This window comes from Topomyia yanbarensis, chromosome 2, assembly GCF_030247195.1.
Source record: "Topomyia yanbarensis strain Yona2022 chromosome 2, ASM3024719v1, whole genome shotgun sequence".
NCBI classification, from domain to species: Eukaryota; Metazoa; Arthropoda; class Insecta; order Diptera; family Culicidae; genus Topomyia; species Topomyia yanbarensis.
In genome coordinates, this window is record NC_080671.1 from 195,282,395 (window position 1) to 195,303,521 (window position 21,127).

A 21,127-nucleotide genomic window follows, 5' to 3' on the forward strand; every position below is an offset into this window, starting at 1 on the left:
ATTAACTAAAGTTCAGAGGTTAGCCTGCTTCTCTATCACAGGGGCTATGAAATCAACACCCACTACAGCGATGGAAGCCATGCTTCATCTATCTTCATTGCACGAACATTTTATGGAAATCTCATATGAGGTCCACATAGTGCATCGTCAGATATGAGATGTAGGGGTACCATAGTACCTCAAGGTATGATATCATTCTATACGGATTATTCCAAAATGGGTGACCTGACTTGCTTGGGAGTCTACGGATCAAGAATTAAAGAAGCGATTAAACAATAACCAGCTATATAAGATGGATCGGAGCGTCGTTGGAAACTAGTTTAACCCTCCGGAAGTCGCGCGTATGACCCACTGAACAAGCAGCCGCTGATGCTTTAAGACGTTTTCGCTAGCCGTTAAGGCTGATGATTCAATGATTCCTCTCCAAAACTTCCTTGTAAAGGCCAGTGTCCCTTAACGGGGCTCCGAAAGTGACATCTTTTGAAAGTGCTGTAACGAAACCGAAACAAGCATCTCCCGGAACATCAAAAAACCCATGTGTTCCTTTGTTTCAGTTCGAGAATAATCGCGGCACTGGAATTATCAAATTCTCGGATATTGTGAACTGAATAATTAAAATTTTCAATATTGTTGAACCTATTAAAACTCTACTGTTGGGTATTCTGCTTACAGTACGAACAATTTTAAAGCAGTTGACTGCGAAATGCCCCCACCCTCCCTTTTAGCGATTGCATCCTTCGGTGGCCAACTCATCGACCGCCTGATCGTTTAATTCTCACCATAAACGAAAAATTGAGCCGAAATGACCCGAAGTTCTAACCCATCTTAGAGGATTCCCTACTGCTCGAGGAACACCTGACGTCCGACTGCGTGCTGTCTTGACAGTTCAAGGAAGTTAGATGCTGAAATCAGCCCCCTGAAAATGTTTCTATGAAACAAATAGGCTTTTGTCATAAAAAGCGAAATTGAATCTGTTTCCCTTTCTTGCCTTCTAATTACAATCTCTCAAAAACAAAGCATAGCGTAATTCGTTCCGCTATAGCTACCAGTGAACAAACAAATAATTTATCTATCGCTTATTCTTTATTCAGTGCACAAACACGTTGCCTCTACCTACCGTGTGAATTGGTGATGAGTGTCGATACACAGCAAAATCATGCCCCACTGCAGACTAACTGTGTTGCTATTGACTTTTCCCATAACCAGCTATTCGGGAAGTGGAACAATTATTAAAAGTGCAGATGAAGCTAAATCTGGCAGAAGTTAACACTCTTCAACTGCATAGTATTTCACATCAAATGATAATTATGTTCAAGGACATTATCTAAGCAGAGACATTCGTTTCGCGAAACAATACACAGCACACCGCTAAATGTGGCAATGTTAATATTGACAATGATTCTATAGAAGTTCACTTACGTGACTTATCCCTGAACTTCTTTCCGGGTGTTTCAAATGGTGTTCGTGTATGTGAGAATGCGTCCGACCAAACTAATTCCTTCATACGTGACCATTATGCAAATCATTCTCAAATGGGAATTTTAATCAGAGAACGCCGATCATACACCCAGGGCTAATTCCTATATGACAATTCTGTAATGAGCACCACGAAAAACCTTGCACAGAAGCAGCTAAGGATAGTCCTCCTGAGGAATTCCACGAAGATCCGTCTGAAAATAATTAAAATCCTGATCGACCATCTTGGATTCCTATGAAACTTTACACATTTCATCGGCATGGAAGACTAAATATTTTCCACAATCAGTAAGATTATTTTGACTCAAGAGCAATTTTTTAAAATGGCGTAAACATTTTTACGTGCATTAATTTCAAACTTTTTTTGTTCGATTACTCTATTTTATACAGCAAAACTTTCTGAGAACGAGTTTCAGAGAATGAATATTTATGTCCGAAAAAAATATATACTGAAAAAAATGTTGTGTCATTTTTCACAAAAACAAAAATTTGCGTTAAAAATTTAAATTGTATAAAACCCATTTTTTCTAATTTTTATATTTTGTCAATAAAAACCTCAAGAGAAAAGAAACATTTTGAATATGATTGTATGATGGAGAACTTGTCGGTAAAAAGTTTTTCTAACAATAACTTTATACATGTTTCTAAATTTCATGCTAATTGACATACAAAACTGTAATTTTATTACAGAATATGATTCTAACTCTCATTTTAAATCAAAATCTAGAGAAAATTTAGAATAGGACGTAAGTAACAATGAGTGATTCTCTTTGGGGTCTTTCTCTTCTGTTCATTACTCGGCCATTTCAACATTTACTACTCTACTCTTTGCATAATATTCTAGTAAAAACCGTCGGCTTTCGATATGTACTGGAAAATTAGTGCAAAGTGTTGTAATGACGTCGTAATAAACGAAAGAGAAAGTAAACAAAGAGAGGCTCTCAATTAGGGTTCGCAGTACCGAATCTTTTTGGCGAGAACCGGTACTACGGTACAGAAGCCCTCAGTGATTCGGAATGGCATAAATCATTTGAGCGACCGAAATTAAAAGTCGTAAAGACAGAATATGCTTCATAAAACCCGTTTCAACTATATCAGTATGACACATTCTTTCGTGACGTTACAACGATTTGACGATTCTTCATTCCATTAATATGTTATAACTTTATCAAATGCACGCCTACATCAACACTTATTACAGATTCGGAAAGTTGACAAAATTTCACTAAAGATTCAATAAACATAAACTGAATATACTAGAAGAGGATTGTTTTATGACCGATAATGTAACGTGACGTTACAACGCGCCACAAATTAGAACTTTCAACGTATTTCTATAAAAGTGAAAATATCTGCTCTATAAGATTTTTTATCAAGAACAAATCTTCTATGATGTATTACTAAATAGCATATGAATAAGTAGGTGTTATTAAATATATTTTTTATTGTTTTGTGTCTTATTAAGCATCTTTTAACTTTCGTGACGTTACAACGCTCCTTTTTCAGAAAAGCGATATCTCATTGCGTTGTAACGTCACGAAAATCTTCAACTATTCTATAAATCTGTAAGTTACGCTGGTGTTATTGTTTTGAGTAGGATTTTAAATATTTATCACATTTTGCTGTTTTAATGATAATTTACTAGAATAACAATATGGGGTTGTCGACAAATCACACCAAAGTTTATTTTTTTATTGTAGTAGAAATAACTGATCAAACCAAGAATTTTTTTTCATTTCTGTTTTGGATAGATTTGAGCCATTTGACACATTTATTTATTTGACAGGGCTCAATATGATGGTTTAACGGAGCCAGAAAAGCAGCTTTTATCACATATTTTACAAACAAAAATAAACTGTCAGTTTAGCTTTGTTTAATTTGGTAAGGAATCAGTTGCCCGATCCGAGTTTATAGTATGATATTTGTATTGTTGGACTTAAGCAAGTGGATTTATACGACAAAGCGAGCACAATTTAAGCGCCAGACAATCGACAGTGCTAAGTACACTGAAATATTGTATATATTATAGTTGCAACGATCCAGAGAAAAGGAACACGTCACATCGTCGTGATGTTACGAAAGAAAATGTTTTACATCCAATCGTGAATTCGACGGGTTTTTAAATGTCTACAAACACCAATAAACACTTCCTCATCTATCTTTTTTGTGCTCATTTGAAATGTGCTAAAGCCTTTTTATCCGACGCTAAGCAATTGAGACGATTTAGTGCGGTCACTCAGATAGGTCTCTGTACACCCAATTATGTTTTTACAACTTTCGGTAAATTCGAATAGATACCCGTCTATATTGGATTTAATACCTCAGGCATTTCAATAACGTAGCTGCTTTGACGATGTATTTGGGCTTGTAACGGAAGAATTGGTGTTACTAACTGACGGCACGTGCGACTACAACGGAGGTTGCGGAAAACCTTATAACGGGCGCAGGGGCGGCGAAACACTTTACGCCCGAGTGGGTAGAAGCATAGGGTGAGGGGTCCATTAGTAAGGATTGTTTCCCTTTTCGCAATGCACACGCTTACATTACATTCACATTAAATCACTTTCGTTTATGCTAATGAAATTGTGGTACATCGATGTTTTCAAATGTGTGTAGTGCGAGATACATGCGCTGCGCATTTAAATTTTTTGAAATGGTTCAAAATTTCGAGTGGGTAATTACCCATTCGGTTATTTTCGAGTGGGTAGTACTACCCACACTTTCCGCCGGCCCTGAACAGGCGTCCCGTCGATGATGGCGAAGTGTGGAATGGTTGATTGCTGGGAGGAAAGAAATATTCAGGTAACAAATTATTATTCATGGCTAAATACTAACCCGACAACAAAGTTCGGAAATTCCCTAACAACCTTCCATCGCATGTCCTGGACTACGTTGCTGTTAGCGTGATTGCATCGGAACGTACCATATGACTAGCGTTTAGAAGAGTACACCGTAGCACAGAGGAGTAACTAGAACAAATTCTTGGCCAATAACTAAAAAAAAAATTTTTTCGGTTTTTTGTTTATTTATATTTTTTTTAGATACCTAAAAGCATACTGCATATTGTGGCAAAATAAAGAGTTTGCCAAAAATTGCTAAAGATTTTTTGTATGGATGCAAAATGGTGATATTTTAAGACACTATATCTGATAAATCATTCAAGCGTCTGATAAAAGTTAAATTTCGTGACGTTACAACGCAAAGTGTATCCTGTTTTAACTTTAGTTCCACACATCCAATAAAAGAAATTGTAGGCTTTTTAGAAAAGTATTTTTGAATACAAAGAGAATCCGGAATATAAATTTGAACAAAATTTTAGTTTTTTAATAAAATTAAAAAATAGGCATTTTTCGTGACGTTACAAAGCAGAAACAACCAAAACTTCTATTAGTTCAAAAAGTATTAGTGGTCAATTCAAGAAAAAAAAATCTTTCTAGTTTTATTGTTCTACACTCAATAACGAACAAATTACTTTAAACTGATAAAAATTTCAATAATTGTTTCATGAAATAGAACTTTTCTTAGAAGTCAAAAATTCAAGAGCCATTTTAAGTGAAATTCAACTTATTTTTCTATATATTTTTCAACTATTTGTCGAAATGTCAATAGTTGGATTACATAACTTTTCAATGGTTTAAACACTACCGAATCGAAGAAAAAATATTGTGATACCAAAATAAGACAAAACAAAAACCTCTTTCTGGTGTACAAGCCCGCGGAATGTGTCGTATATAAAAACCTATTTTAATCCACCTAGCGGTGCAATTGTGCCTTTCTCAATCATGAATCACGAGAATGTGTGCGTTGCTTATATTCATTAAAAGCTTTTAAATGCATATTTTACATTTTATTATTATACATCACATGACAACTATATACAGGAAAATAAATCATTATTCGAGTTCTAAAATTTTGAAAAAGAAAAAACAGCCACGGTAATATTGAACTGAAAAAAGGTGCAAAATCGGCAAAGTCCCAAAAAGTCGATTTTTATAAAAAAAATTTTTTCGAGGTAACATAAAATCTCGACGTTTCATGCATTTTAAAGATCAAAAATACGAATTCGATTTCAGAAATTTCATGGGGTCCCCCCTTTGAAAAAAAAATTGAGTTCCGGCTTATATGGGAATTTCATATGTGACCGGACGATTTAGTCTATATTTCCGGACCCATATAAGCGATCCGTACGAAATTTTATAGACATCTGTGGGGGTATTATAGCTATCATTTGGGACTAAGTTTGTGAAAATTGGCCTAACCGTTTCCGAGAAACTGATGCGAGTTCGTAAATTTTGAAAGATGGCCGCTTTTCCCGGGCACTTCCGGAACCGTCTATGGTGGTCAATGTAGTCAACGAAAGTTTGGTTGGCCGTCAGTGACCTAGAACAGCAAAATGAAGTTGTTTGAGAGACATTTTAGCGAAATTTTTACCTTTTTTGCTTTCATCGGAGTATCGGTTTGAATCACAATTTGCTATGTGATCGCACGCCACAACCTGCAACTCCGGAACCGGAAGTCGGATCGGGATGAAATTAAATAGCCATTTACGGGGACGCAATACCTTTCATTTGAGGCCAAGTTTAGTCGAATCGGTCTAGCCATCTCCGAGAAACCGATGTGACTGTTATTCTGAATTTAGATACTTCCGCCGGGGCTTCCGGAACCGATGATGGTGGCCAATGTGGCCAAATAGACTTTGAATGGATGTTAGTGACCCAATACTATCAATCGAAGCAGTTGTGGTCATATTTTGGAAAAAAATTCACCTTTATACATTCATTGCAGAATTTATTAAAATCGACATTTTCTGCGTGTTCGTACTCATCACCCTGTAATTCCGGAACCGGAAGTCGGATCCATTAGAAATTCAATAGCAGCCTATGGGAACGTTGCACCTTTCATTTGAGACTAAGTTTGTCAAAATCGGTTCAGCCATCTCTGAGAAAAATGAGTGACATTTTTGGTCACATACACACACACATACATACATACACACATACATACACACACAGACATTTGCCGAACTCGACGAACTGAATCGAATGGTATATGTCACTCGGCCCTCCGGGCCTCCGTTAAAAAGTCGGTTTTCAGAGCAATTGCAATACCTTTCTATTGAGAAAGGCAAAACCTGGATATAAACTTCAAGCATAAAAATCGGACTGGGACGTTCCTTTGTAAAAGTCGGATAAAAAAACCTTCAGTAAAAACACCGGAAAAAATATATCCAATTCTTACAAAGTAGTTTTTGTTAGCCGACTTTTAATCTTGAAAATCAAGATATACAGATATTTATACTTGAAGTTCATCCTTGTCGAATTTTGCGGGTGAGAACTTTTTAAGCGATTCTTATGCTGAAGGATTTCTGTTCGATTTTTATACTTGAAGTTTATTTCCGATTTTTATATTCCAATACGTTTGAAACGGGTTCTGCGACTTTTATTTTCGGTCGCTCATTTCAGCAGAAAATAGTTTTCGTATGCTACACCTTCTTTTATTTCGAAATCTAGGCCACTTTGAAATCAATAACTGCTACGCGGTGCGACTTTTGTCGACTTCAACAGATGATAAATGTAAGAAACACTATTAACAACAGTAAATCAAAGCGAGAATTGCAGTAAATCCGAGCAGGTAACTCACATTGCCTCTCTTGCTTTTCTGTAAATTGGTTTCGACCTGCATACCAAGGATCCTTGCTTCACTGTAAACTATGGAGTTTTGCTGAATTTTCCGATCACCAATAATCAACAAATCGCCCCATTTGGAGTAGTTCACCAAGTCTAAAATTGTTAGCTACTAAATCGCTGTTCGTTCTTTTATAAATAAAGGTTTATGAGCAAATCAAAGACATGACTTAGACCACAGTCTTATTACACGCCACCCAGTGAATAATGGAAACCAATCAGAATGTCGCTAAAAAAAAAATCGCAGCAAATTTTTACGTCTCTTACGCTAGATGTGAATATTTTGAAATTTGGTACAAGATCGTTAAAATTAATTTTCAACAAAATAAAGCAGGAACTTAAACATACCTTTCAATACAATGGGAGCTAATAATGTTTAACTTATAGAAGGTAATTAATATAATTAAAAGTCATCTTGCAGACCGATATTTTGAAACAGGTCCCCCTAGAGAGTCCACATATTTTTCATAAAAAAATTGCATGGTACCGAAAATACCGATACTGGCTTTTGTTCAGTACCGGTATTACGGTACCAAAAATGGGTCGGTATTCCCGGGATTTTCGGTACCGGTATTACCGGTACCACAACCCTACTCTCAATGTTACTTACGTCCTATTGAAAATTTTCTCTAGAAATGCATTTAACAAAAATCTTCCAAAATGCGATAGTTTTCGAGATATTTGGAATTTTTTCCAACAAAAACAGTTAATTCGTGTGATTATGCCCTTTTTAAAAATTATTCGCGTTTTCCAATTATAAAATGTCAAGAATCTAATGTTTATCGTTTTAAAGACGTAAAAGAAACTTTTCCAGTGTAATTGGATCATGGAGAAGCTTCCAATAAAAAAAGTTTTCGTAGCAACAACTTTTGACATATTTTTATAATTCATACTATTTGCAGTAAAAAATACAATTTTCTTTTTGAATATGATTTTAAACGCTATTTTAAATCAAAATTCTAATTCCAAAAATTTTCTGAAATGTAGTAGTTCAAAGTGTAAATTTTGTTTTAACAACATAATTTTTTTGTTTTATTTCGACCTTTTCAGAAGTTGATCGCGCTTCTCTATCAACAATAATAACTTTTTCAAAAGGCCCATCATATTTTCTGTAACTTTCTCTTTGACATCAAGGTGATATTGTAAACCATTTGAAAGCTATACGAAAACAATCAAAACACTATTTAACCATATAATCTTATGATTAAACTAAATTGTTCGATGTCTCCATGATCCAAATACACTGAAAAAGTTTCTTTTTCCTCTTTAAAACGATAAACATTAGATTCTTGACATTTTATAATTGGGTAACGCGAATAATTTTTAAAAAGGGCATAATCACACGAATTAACTGTTTTTGTTGGAGCAAAATTCCAAATATTTCGAAAATTATCGCATTTTGGAAGATTTTTGTAAAAATGCTTTTTGATTTAAAATGAGAGTTAGAATCATATTCTGTAATAAAATTACAGTGTTGTATGTCAATTAGCATGAAATTTCAAAACATGTTTAAAGTTATTGTTGGAAAAACTTTTATATCGATAAGTTCTCCATCATACAATCACATTCAAAATATTTCTTTTCTCTTTAGGTTTTACATTTCTTATAAAAGAAATGTGTTCGCGCACATTCAAGCGTCTGTTAAGCTGTCGGATAATTATGACAAGGGAAATTGTTCGGTTCGCGGTGTAGTAAGAACTCGCGGTCACATTAACTAATTTCAGTGGGTTTATTCCATACTTATCATAAGCACATACTATCCAGTATAAAACAAGAGCGTATCCGATATAATTCAACTGTAATTTATTGTACAGTGCAGTACTGTAAAGAGGTTTTCGTTTGATGATAACTGTTTAGCACTGACTGACTGTGGATAATTCTTGATACTAACTAACCTTGTATGATGACTGACTGTTCTGATTGTAATTTGTACTATATATAGGTTGCTACCACTATTAGATGAACACAACTGTTCTGTTCAGGAAGTAAGAATCTTCTAGAATCTAGCTGTAGTATAGGTAACGAAACGCAACAAACTGTTCCGTAACGCCTATCTACTCGATTCATTATGCTATACCTAACTGTCCTGTACTACAGTGAAGTCTCACTACCTCGTATGAATCTAATTCAAAAGCTGGCGCAAACATACCGCCCGCCTTGAAAGACGGATCTTTCAACAAATCCTGAGATGTACTATTCAGTTCTGTGCTATGTTATGCTAATAATGAATTCACTTCTTATTGCTAATATTATACTAAGTCTGCTGCTGTTGAGATGTTTGAAGATTAGTGGAGTACCATGGGCGTCGAGAACGGGAGACTTGAGTTCGACTCCGTCAACTGCTATGCAGCCGGCGTCGATAACCCAAGACCCGAACGACTCCGCTGGTGCCACCACTTACGTTCCTGCTGCTACTTCGATGTGTGTATGGCGGACTGTATAAACTGGTAGACTCGATAGGATGAATGCACGATTGCGTTGGTTCAGCGACTGAGCTGCTGGTTGGTTGATGCCGTCGATAGTACAGCGGACCTGTGCCGCCGACTGGCTGAAATCATCTTCGATACTACAGCGGACCTGTGCCGCCGACTGACTGATGTCATCTTCGATGGTGGTGCTGAATGCTGGGATAAAAAGACGAATGCTTTTTAAAAAGGAAAAATTATACAATAAAATGACTTCCCTGGAACGGAGGCCTCATGGCCTCCGTAGTCGCCCTTGGCAACGACGATACTGTCTGTCGCGACAGCTGCGAAGGTTGTTGCACAACCAGTTCGTCTACATGAACTATCTTTATTGTTCGAGATGGCCAAGTGAACTACGATGCATTGAGAATAGTTCCGGTGGATGATGAACCCTGAACTGTTAACCGAAGACAGGAGTGGTAAGCCGTCGTAGTCTGGCTTCTCCGAAGTACTTGTTGAAATGTGAAATTTCCAGATGCCGACATGAGAAGAGGTTTTGATTAGGGTGTGCAGAGTCTGAATGGTCCAGGCTTGGCTGAACATATACTCCAGTGTCACTCACCTGGGCAAAATTAACGATGTGCTTCCTCTTCTGAATGACCGATGGTGATGGATCTCGTTGATTCTCTGTGTATTATTTTCAACTGATGTATTGCTGTTCCGATGCTGCTGTACTACATAAGTTTCGCGAAGGCTCCAGAGAACGTTTTCACTGGACTGCTGCAGTGTTGCCTTCCGAACGAGCTCCGGCGGGTCTCGACCCCCGGACTCAATCCCAACGTTTCCTCTGCGTTGGAATCATCAACAGTAATTTGTTGATGCGATGTATACGATGGGGGTATTGGGGGTGCATTTCCAATTTACTGGAACACGGTCCAGCTCCGCTACACTTCATGTGTAACGGACTGTAGGGGCTTTCACAGCCGAGACGGTTCAACGTCGAACCTGGTTGAATTTGGCACAATTCAACCCGATGAAATGCACCCGGGATAGGTGAGGACAAATACCACCAACGTTGTAGTACTTCCTTCTACCAAAGCTGTTACTTTGGCTCTGTAGAATATTGGACTGATTTGGCTCCAGTGAGACTCTTCACTGGACTGAAAATTATCTCTTGAGATCTCCAACGACCATTCGTTGGAATGAGTGATGAAAGATGTAGAATAGTTTCGAAAGTCGGATAATCTGATGACGTCAGAGTGGGTTGCCTTTGAACCACCGTACGAGTAGATTACTCGTTCCATTCAGAAATTGTGATAAGAAGAGGAAAAGGATTTTCAGTGTGTAGAATCTTCAGTGCCCAGCAAGGCTGGACACATACTTAAATTTTACCTGGACGAAATATGAGTTGCGCATCCTCTTCCTATTCAATACACAGCAGTAGGACTGTCTCACTCCGCTGCTAATTTGAATCTTGAAGATAACTGTGGTTTTTGACCAGTGAACTGGGACTGGACTGGGATTATTTTCAATGTGTTCCCAATGAACTTCGTTGGACTGATATACGTAACATTTGTGAACAAAGACCGATTTGATGACACCACAGTGTATGTTACTGCACCACCAGTGATTATGAACTCGTGCAATTTGTGATTGTGACATGAAGAGGGAAGAAAAGTGCCTTCAGTGTGTAGCATTCGTGATGTCCAGCGTGGCTGAACACATACTTTGTGTAAACTCACCCGTACGAACTAAAATTAATGCAGCCTCTTCATGTTCACGGTAGGTTGCTGAATGGTGCGAACAATTGTCCCACTGGTGGTTGTAAGACGAGCCAACGATTCACGATTGCCTTTTGTTGCATGATCTGACTGATTTGTTGATTTAGGGATTATTATAATGATGAAAATATTACAAAGTTCATTATATTTATTAAATATAAAAGAAAAGGATTGTCGGCTCCTTGCCCAAGAAATATTGTTGGTTATGTTGACTGTACTGAAGGTCTACGAATGCATCTCACGGTATGCAGTGTGTAGAAGCGTGTGGTGGGTTTCGTCGCATCGAAGACATCGAGATGGCTGCTTACAGTTTGTCACTCGATGATTCCCATCGAAGCAGTTTTCGCATAGCTCTCGGTGCTGCACGAACTCCAGTCTCTTCTTGGGTCCGGTATGTTGGAAATCCGGACAGTTGAACAAGAAATGTCGTGCCTTACAAAAGTGGCATCGCGGCGGAACAATTTTATCACGGCAATTTTCCTCCACCTTTGAAACCACCGTGACCTTGTTACCGATATTCGCTGCTCTTCGTGATTTGAGCAGCATCATTAGAAAAGCTTCTTGCAACTCCTCATCACTGCTTCGCACGACACCAGCATCGATCGAACCGCTTTGCCGCCACCACTTTTTCAATAATGATGAAGATGCCTTCATCCAGGTTGCCTCCTCCGTTTCGATGGGGCCGCAAGTACCCAATTGCTGCGATACAGCTATTAACTTTGTCGCCATTGCGCGGTGCAATGCGAATGCTGGACGTAAATTAGGACGATTGTCCATTTCACTTGCAGACAATTGCGCAAAATACCGAACAGACCGACGAGAAAAAGGTTTAGTCTATCACCACTCCACGTTAATAATGATTTTCACTCGTTTGACGTTTAGCTTTGTCTTACTGACGAGCGCATGTTGTGTTGATTAGGTACAGGTTGTCGCGTTTATGATTTCGCCCGTTGCGGATGCACAGTGAAAACAGGTAGGTGGAAACATTTTATTGCAGGGATGGAATGTTCACTCAGTTCAGTTTGTGGTGATGAATTTGTAAACTCACATGGCACTTTAATAGTGCAAAATGGTAACTTGAAGCGTTTCCAATTATCAACAAAATGGCACTTGTACTGTTCGTGTTCGCAAAATTGTATTTAAACACACGTTCTCTCGTTAGCTACTTGAATCACTAGATTGTCTGTTTCACTGTGCTGTACTGTTCAGTTTCGAGTAGAAAGTTTTTTCGCCCGATATAATACATAGGTGGGCACACACACATAATGACGCGCATCGTCACGCTATCTGGCTTCTTTTCACCAGTCGATTTTTGATTGAACTTTTTTCTTGTTATTTGAGGTGCAAACACATTTTTCATTAACACATGGTGACGCGCATCGCCACTTAACCTGGCTTCTTTTCGCCAGCTGATGTTCGTTGGTACGGCATTTTTCTGTCCTGTCTAGGACTATCTGAATAACTCGACCGCGATATTCAGCGACATTGTTCGATACTTCTCACACGGTTCGCGTCCGAAAGGAACGTATTGAAATCCGACAGCGGATGAATCCGGCTCGAAGGACCAAAAATGTTCGCGCACATTCAAGCGTCTGTTAAGCTGTCGGATAATTATGACAAGGGAAATTGTTCGGTTCGCGGTGTAGTAAGAACTCGCGGTCACATTAACTAATTTCAGTGGGTTTATTCCATACTTATCATAAGCACAAACTATCCAGTATAAAACAAGAGCGTATCCGATATAATTCAACTGTAATTTATTGTACAGTGCAGTACTGTAAAGAGGTTTTCGTTTGATGATAACTGTTTAGCACTGACTGACTGTGGATAATTCTTGATACTAACTAACCTTGTATGATGACTGACTGTTCTGATTGTAATTTGTACTATATATAGGTTGCTACCACTATTAGATGAACACAACTGTTCTGTTCAGGAAGTAAGAATCTTCTAGAATCTAGCTGTAGTATAGGTAACGAAACGCAACAAACTGTTCCGTAACGCCTATCTACTCGATTCATTATGCTATACCTAACTGTCCTGTACTACAGTGAAGTCTCACTACCTCGTATGAATCTAATTCAAAAGCTGGCGCAAACAAAATGTATAGAATTCGCTCAAACTTTCAAGATTTTTTCCGAGGCCCGGAGGGCCGAGTCTTATATACCAATCGACTCAGCTCGATGATTTGGGACAATGTCTGTGTGTGTGTGTCTGTGTGTGTGTGTATGTAACGGACAAATTCTCATTCGTGTTTCTCAGCAATGGCTCAACCGATCTTATCCAAACCAATTTTAAATGAAAGAACTAAAAAACAGTATGAACGCTATTAATTTGTTTTTGTCTGATGTTTAGTTTCCAAGATATAAATGTTCGAATGCGTAAAAATGGCGTTTTTTGCAGTTTTTTTAAATTATCTACCGAAATTGACAATATAGATTAACAATTTATAAGTTTTTAGATAGCTTTAACGAATACCTTTCGAACAAGATATAGATTGTTGAAATCGGACTATTATCAAAAGAGATATTTAACATTAAATGCGGACCAAAAACATGTAATCTATTATTAACGCCAAAACGGCTTATTTTAGGTCAATAGTATCTTCGGAGAATATAATGAAGGCAATATGCCCTTTCTTTTGGTATTGTGCTTTTGCTGATTAATCACCCTATGAGTGAGATATTATCACAAATTTTCTTGAAAGTGATTATATCGAAATGATGTCTTCAGCAAATTTGTAGCTCTTACTTTTGCGAATAACTTTACTGAAGTCTTTAAATATCTATTTTGAATACTTTAAAAGTTATGGCTTGTTGTTTGTGGATTACTCTTTGTCGCCTATTTATTTTTCAATATAGTAATAATCCATTGAAATATGCTAAACATTATTTCGATAAAACAAATTTTGTATTTCATTTTACTATCTACAACCGCTAGAAATAATCACCGAACACTTCCAAGTTGTCTGGAAGGAACTTGATAACTTATCAGTACAAAAATGTTCATTTGTGCGAACCTTCTGACTGCAATTTTTCTAACTTATAACCATCGGATCGATCTGAAACATATCGGAAACTGAGAAGCGAAATAAATAACTCCAAGCAACGGCGTAGCCAAGAGAAGGTTTTGGGGTTTAAGACCATACAACCCCCGCCCCCACTTCCCACCACACCCAAAAAAAATATTGAATTGAAGTTGAAAATTTATTGATGCAGACTAATTTAATTCAATATTACAATAACAATTATCTGATCCGTAGATTGATAACCTGTTGTTGTAAACATCATGAGGACTTTTGATAAATTGTCGGAATGGGGTCCTCCTGATATGTAACTGATCTATTGGTCTTGATTTCACAGTTGTCTAATAGCATCAATATCAAATTCCTGCCTGAAAACATTCCAATAGAACATTCTAGAGTTCTGTAATCAATCATAATCCTCAGATTTATTTTCAAATTGAGCTCGTTTTTGTAGAGATGTACTGTAATAAGGGTCTTTATTTAGTAGGAAGCGAAGTTAAAATTGATTTAATGTCTATGAAACATCACCAAAAAATGCATCACTTTCGACATTTGCTAAAAATGTTTTTGTCTTTCTCATTCACTCTAAAATTGGTCAATCTAATCCCGACCCGGAGGGCCGTGTCATATGCCAATCGACTGAGTTCGTTAAGATCGGAAAATGTATGTGTGTGTATGTGTGTATGTGTGTATGTGGAAACAAATGTGACCTCTGTTAATCAGAGATGGCTGGACCGATTTGCACAAAGTTAGTCTCAAATGAAAGGTACAACCTTCCCATCGGCTGCTATTGAATTTTTTATTGATTGGACTTCCGGTTCCGGGGTTACGAGTTGAAGAGTGCAATCACGCAGCAAATTCCTATATAAACTGAAATGAAAAATTTTCAAAATCAAATTTGTATTTTTGATGCCAAATGACTTTAAAATGCATGAAACATTGAGATGTCTGACAAAAATTGAATTTTTAGACTTTGGTACATTTTTGCCTTTCTCATATAGAAAGGTTATGCAATCACTCTAAAAATCTTCAATTATACCGGCCCGAGGGGGGTATGCAGTGAGGGGTTGCTACTTTAAAATTAAAACTGGTTTAAAATTTCTTAACAAGTTGAAAAATTTCGGCAGGACCTGGACCTCCCGGATCTTTCTCCATGATCTGCCGCTGGTTTCAAGCGATGTTTCAGTATCACATAGTATCTCAAGATCGTGGCTGTCGATCCATTGAATGTAGTATGTGCAAATCGTACTGAACATGTAATATTCATTTCCACCATTGTATTGAACATAACCAGCCATGAAATCGTAGTCTGGACAAATGAGAAAAGCACAATTGCACCACTAGGTGGATTAAAACAGGTTTTTATTTTGGGAATGCGTCGAGTTGAGACGAAAACGTAATATGATTAATAACGAGGATAACACTTTCCGAATGTAGAGAGAAATTTATAAAAAATGACGATTTAAATTTGACTCTAGCAGTTCCTGATCGATTTTGATGAGCATTTAATTTTTGTTATATGACCAATTATGTGTATAGGTCAAATGTTTAAAAAAAGTAATTTAAGGTCAAGATAGCATCATTTTGAAACCACCAATTTCGGAGGTTTAGTATCTTCGATGAGTTTTACAAACGTTAAACAGCGCATAATTTTGACGGTATATCGTCCAAGAAGTATTTATGGTGAATTTTCTCAGGTTAATATTCATGACTACAATAAAGTCTCAAAAATTTCGCTAAAGACACGAAATCTGTCACTATTTTCTGAAAAAATAATTCTGCATAATTTTAAAACTTCAAAAATTACGGTTTCGGAATTATGCCGTTTGGACAGTATGATCGATTTGCACCAAACCCCCACCAAACCGAATTTCTGGCTACGCCGCTGACTTCAAGTAAGTAGAAACAAAATCGTTCTAGACTCGTTCACAAGAAACTTTTTCGAATGCTGAATATCTATTATAATACATTGAAACCCCGATTTTATCAGCCAAATATGAACATATGTTTGATGGGCTCTAGCAGACGAACAAGACTGAATTCGAGTAAATCCTTTCTTGAGCATGTTTTCCTTATTATGAAGATGGAAATATGCAAAAATAAAAAGTTCATCATAATCAGAAATAGTTATCAGACTACATCAAGGGACGGGAAGATTATTTTAACAGCTTCAGTTTATTATAAAGAAAAAAAAATTGCCCGATTTAGTCAATGTCCCCATTTTGTCAGCCTAAAATACACCATGAGATTGATAAAAATGGGTCTTTATTGTATGTATTATTCACTGTGTTTCACATTAATAGATACATTTCATTTTTGGGGATTTTTTTATTGCAGCGAACTACAACAATTTTTAGGTAGCTTTCAAGGGGTTATTTTATAGACTTCTTCCAAAATTTGGCGAATCTATTCCAATTCGTATGCCAATTAATTGGTATACTTAAGGGTTTATATGTTGCAGATAGAGAAAATACTGAAATTTTCAGCTTTTTTCCTACAAAATATTACGCAAGCTTATTAAAAAAATTTCTAATCAGTTTGTGAAAATTATAAACTATTTGAATTTTTTTAATAATTTTATTTTTTATTTAACCGTGATTTTTTAATAAATAGTGACCATCACTTCACAACGTAGTCTATTTTTCATGGCTTGCGGTGAGCACGATCTCTCGAATTGCTGAACTGAAAATTATGGAATAGAAATTAATTTTTAGTATTCTTTACAGATTTAACTCGCCGCGCAGATGGCTCTGAATTTGACCCGCTGGTGCCCTAAGACGATTTCGCTAGATTTTCAGAGCACTGTGCACCCAGTGCATTAACGCAAGTGACGGAAGGTTATCGAAAAGATTCGTGAAAATTAAAATTCCAGTAATGATAATGATTTTCACAAACGGTTCGCTTTCGAGAGGTTTTTATTTGTTCTTTGACATTAGGATTAGCGATAATAATTTAAATCAAGGATACTACTGGGAAGTCACCTTTAGAAAAAGTCGATGTCAAAGTAAAATTTGGAACTATGCACGCATGCACTTCAGAGATAGCGTGATATCAGAAGCTGCGATTTCATTTCAACGCTTTTTTTGTGAAAAGGGCGATACTTACAAATGTAAACATATGGCTTTTTTCATACATGCGAATGAGGGCTTTGAAACGCAACAAATTAACCTAAAAATTTTAATTCTACGATATTCCTTTTTAAACTACAGCAAAAAATACATCGGGCGAAACTGTATTTTTGTTTGTTTATTTAAAGTTTCGCCCTCCACGCTCCATGCAAATACACAGAGCGATACTTTTTTTGCTAGCAGTTTAAAGGCGAAACTGTTATTTTCGTATTTTTTTTGGAATATCAAGCTGATACCAGCTGTAAATAGTAACAATGATCGCTATTGAAAAAATACGGACGAAATCGGTGGTGTAGAACGGTAGTTATTGTAAAAAAACGTAAGGGCGATACTTCAATGCTGATAGGTGGGACCGAAAAAGTAAAGAATCGCCAAAGGGGTGATACTATCATTTTGTCAATTTCAATAGCAAAAACATTTTAATTTAATAATTTCAAATACTTCATGAAGTTTTGGGTTTCGATCACTGAATCATGTAATCTAGGATGTAAAAACACAATAGTTCTTTAATAGGAAATAAAACCAAGTCTGGAAATATTCACTGTTGATTTTCTTTGAATGGTATCACTGCTAGTATCGCCCTTTTCAAGAAAAAGCGTTGATTTCTTAGTTCTCAGTCGCGTTGGAAATTTGAGTAAAGTATAAACTTCAAATCGATTCAAAAAAAAAAAATTTCGATTTTTTTCGCTCAGTACAATATAGAACCCCTTCAGGAAAATTCAGTTTTCCCACCACAATTTAGATATTTTATTAACAGAGCATTAACAATAATTCGTTGGTATGTCTATTTTATGGGCCATTTTTTCGCTTTCCCATTGATTTGGTTTGAGATTTCTAGCACTGATGTTGTCCTATGCTGATTTGAGCGATTCTCTGAGTCCTGCCACTATCCCATGTAGTATGTGTTATCAAAAACATCGCGAAGCATCAAGTTCTAAATGTTCTCAAACGATATAATATCCGAAGAGAGTGATAAGAGTTATAAGAAATGTCTCATCACACTGTTAGGTGGATTAAAAGCGTTTTTGTTTCTAAAATATAAAAAATTAGAGAAATGGGTTATTTGCAATTTATTTTTTTAACACAAATTTTTGTTTATGTGAAAAATGACACAACATATTTTTCAAGGTATGTTTTTTCGCACATAAATATTCATTCTCTGAAACTCGTTCTCAGAAAGTTTTGCTGTATAAAATACAGTAATCAACCAAAAAAATTGACATTTTTGCACGTACAAATGTTTGCGCCCTTTTGAAATTTTTTTCTTGTATCAAAGTATTGCAATTGTCAGAGCAAATATTGGAGATTCATAAACCGAACACAACTTCAAAGTTTCGTTCGAATCGACGATGGTCATTAGAGTGCCCAGAAAAATAACGAATTTTTAAAAACTCACTCAGCACACCCCTGAGTCGATTCCTAGTCCCACCAGGAGTACTTGCTCCAAATTTGAAGCAAATCGGACAAGTCTAGCTACCGGACCAAGGTGCCAGAAGTTTGTATGGTATTTTTCGACGATTTACATGGAGAAAGCCCACTAGCTCGCATTTTCACCGCTAGGTGGCACTGTATGCATCGTATTATCACTGTAAGTGAAAATAAGAAAGATAATTTAATTGTCTACAACTTTGTCGAAGACGGCTAGTCAATCCGGCTTTGTTGAAAGAAGTTATTAAACTTTTAGTGAAGTGATGTCTGAGTCAGTTTTGCATGGGGCCTAGCAGTACATGGTAGTATATCAGTACTAGGTTCTAAGAAACTAAACATTTTTGTGGAATAATGGTTAGATTTAGCTGAATAATATGTTCGGAAGAATTGCAGTACATAACACGAGTTATGTTTTGGTTAGAAAATTTTAGTTCCACCTGTGACCGCATAGATGGCGCCAACACTAACTTTTCAACGGAGAGAGATAGAATATCGAGATGTTTGGCAAAATTACTGAAAAAATCTTGTTCTACAACTTTGTAGAAGACACCTAATTTCTATCTCTCTCCGTTGAAAAGTTAGTGTTGGCGCCATCTATGCAGTCACAACTGGAACTAAAGTTTTCTAACCAAAACATAACTCGTATTATGTACTACAATTCTTCCGAACACACTAGTGAGCTAAATCTAACCATTATTCCATAAAAATGTTTAGTTTGTTAGAACCTAGTACTGATACACTATCATGTACTGCTAGGCCCCATGCAAAACTGACTCAGACATCACTTCGTTATAAGTTTAATAACTTTTCTTGTTCGAGTCGGATCGCTTTGCAGTCTTCAACAAAGTTGTAGATAATAGAATTTCCTTCTTAAGTTTCACTTTTAGTGATAATTTGATGTATACAGTGCCCCCTAGCGGTGAAAATGTTCGCAAGTGGGTTTTCTCCATGTAAATTGTCGAAAAATCCCATACAAACTTCAAGCACGTTGGTCCGGTAGCTAGACTTGTTCGATTTGGCTCAAATTTGGAGCAGACACTCCTGGTGGGACTAGGAATCGACTCAGGGGTGGGCCGATGGGGGTCATTTTTTTCTGTCACTCTAATGGTCATATTTTGTGGTCGGCCGGTTCCTCGTGGAATTCCTCTCCTACTACAATCAAAAACAGCACGCAATCATCTTATACTGAACCATTAACAGCTGCAAACTCAATATCTACCGATCTGACAGGTAAAAATTATCGCTCACCAACAACTATGCTTAATGTTTCCAAGACAACAAGCAGAACCACCAACAAAAAAGCGAACGCCGAAGAGGATTTATCCACAATGCCGATTAAACCTTTGCGATGCAGTGGGACGTATACTTCTCCTAAGTTTTTATTGGATTTCTAGTTAGCGTTGACATCTAAATACGAATTCTTGCTTTTAATGACCTTTTAGGAATGTAAGGAGTACAACTAGCCCAAAAAATTATGTGAATTTGTTATTTATTTATTAGTTATAAACCAATAAAACTCGAAAATCAGTTTTTTTACAATAAATTTGGCTGTCTCTGAACTAAAAGTCCTAGAGATCTAAACATTTTTTGTACAAATATCTCAAACGTTGAACTAAATAATAGATTTTTTACAGAATTTTTCACAAGTCAGATTTTAAGAAAAAAAAACAAATTATGCAAAAATGGGGTTTATTATTATGTTGGTCTATAAAAGATTCTGTGAAACAGAGAGAACTTCTCAACTAACATAAAAATAGTGTGTGGTTTTTGAGGTCACTGATTACGATTCAGATAACAGAATTTGAAAATTCAAAATGGCGGCAATGTCACCCATTTTTTACGAAATTCGTGAATTTTGTTACAAAGAGCATAAAACTCGATTTACGAGAGTTTTTGGGCCGCTGATTACGATTCTGATGTCACAATTCGAAAATTCAAAATGGCGCCTACAAAACGGCAACCATTTTTTACGAAATTGACAAATTTTGTTACAGTCTATTCACGGGAGTTTTTGGGTCACACAGTCGCCATACTGGATCCGCCATTTTGAATTTTACATCTTCGACGTCAGAAACAGGATCAGCGACCCCGAAAACACCCTTGTTAGACGTTTTAGGCCAATATGAAAAACCTGAAATTTAGTCAAGCACAGTCGCCATATTGGATCCGCGATTTTGAATTTTTCATTTTCGACGTCAGA

At 36.6% G+C, this 21,127-nt stretch overlaps 1 protein-coding gene across 2 annotated transcripts in view; it reads right to left on the reverse strand.

Moving 5' to 3' along the window:
- Window positions 1–21,127, reverse strand: part of LOC131682567 (discoidin domain-containing receptor tyrosine kinase B) — an 840,338-nt gene that overhangs the window by 91,701 nt on the left and 727,510 nt on the right. The gene's annotated exons all lie outside the window — the stretch shown is intronic.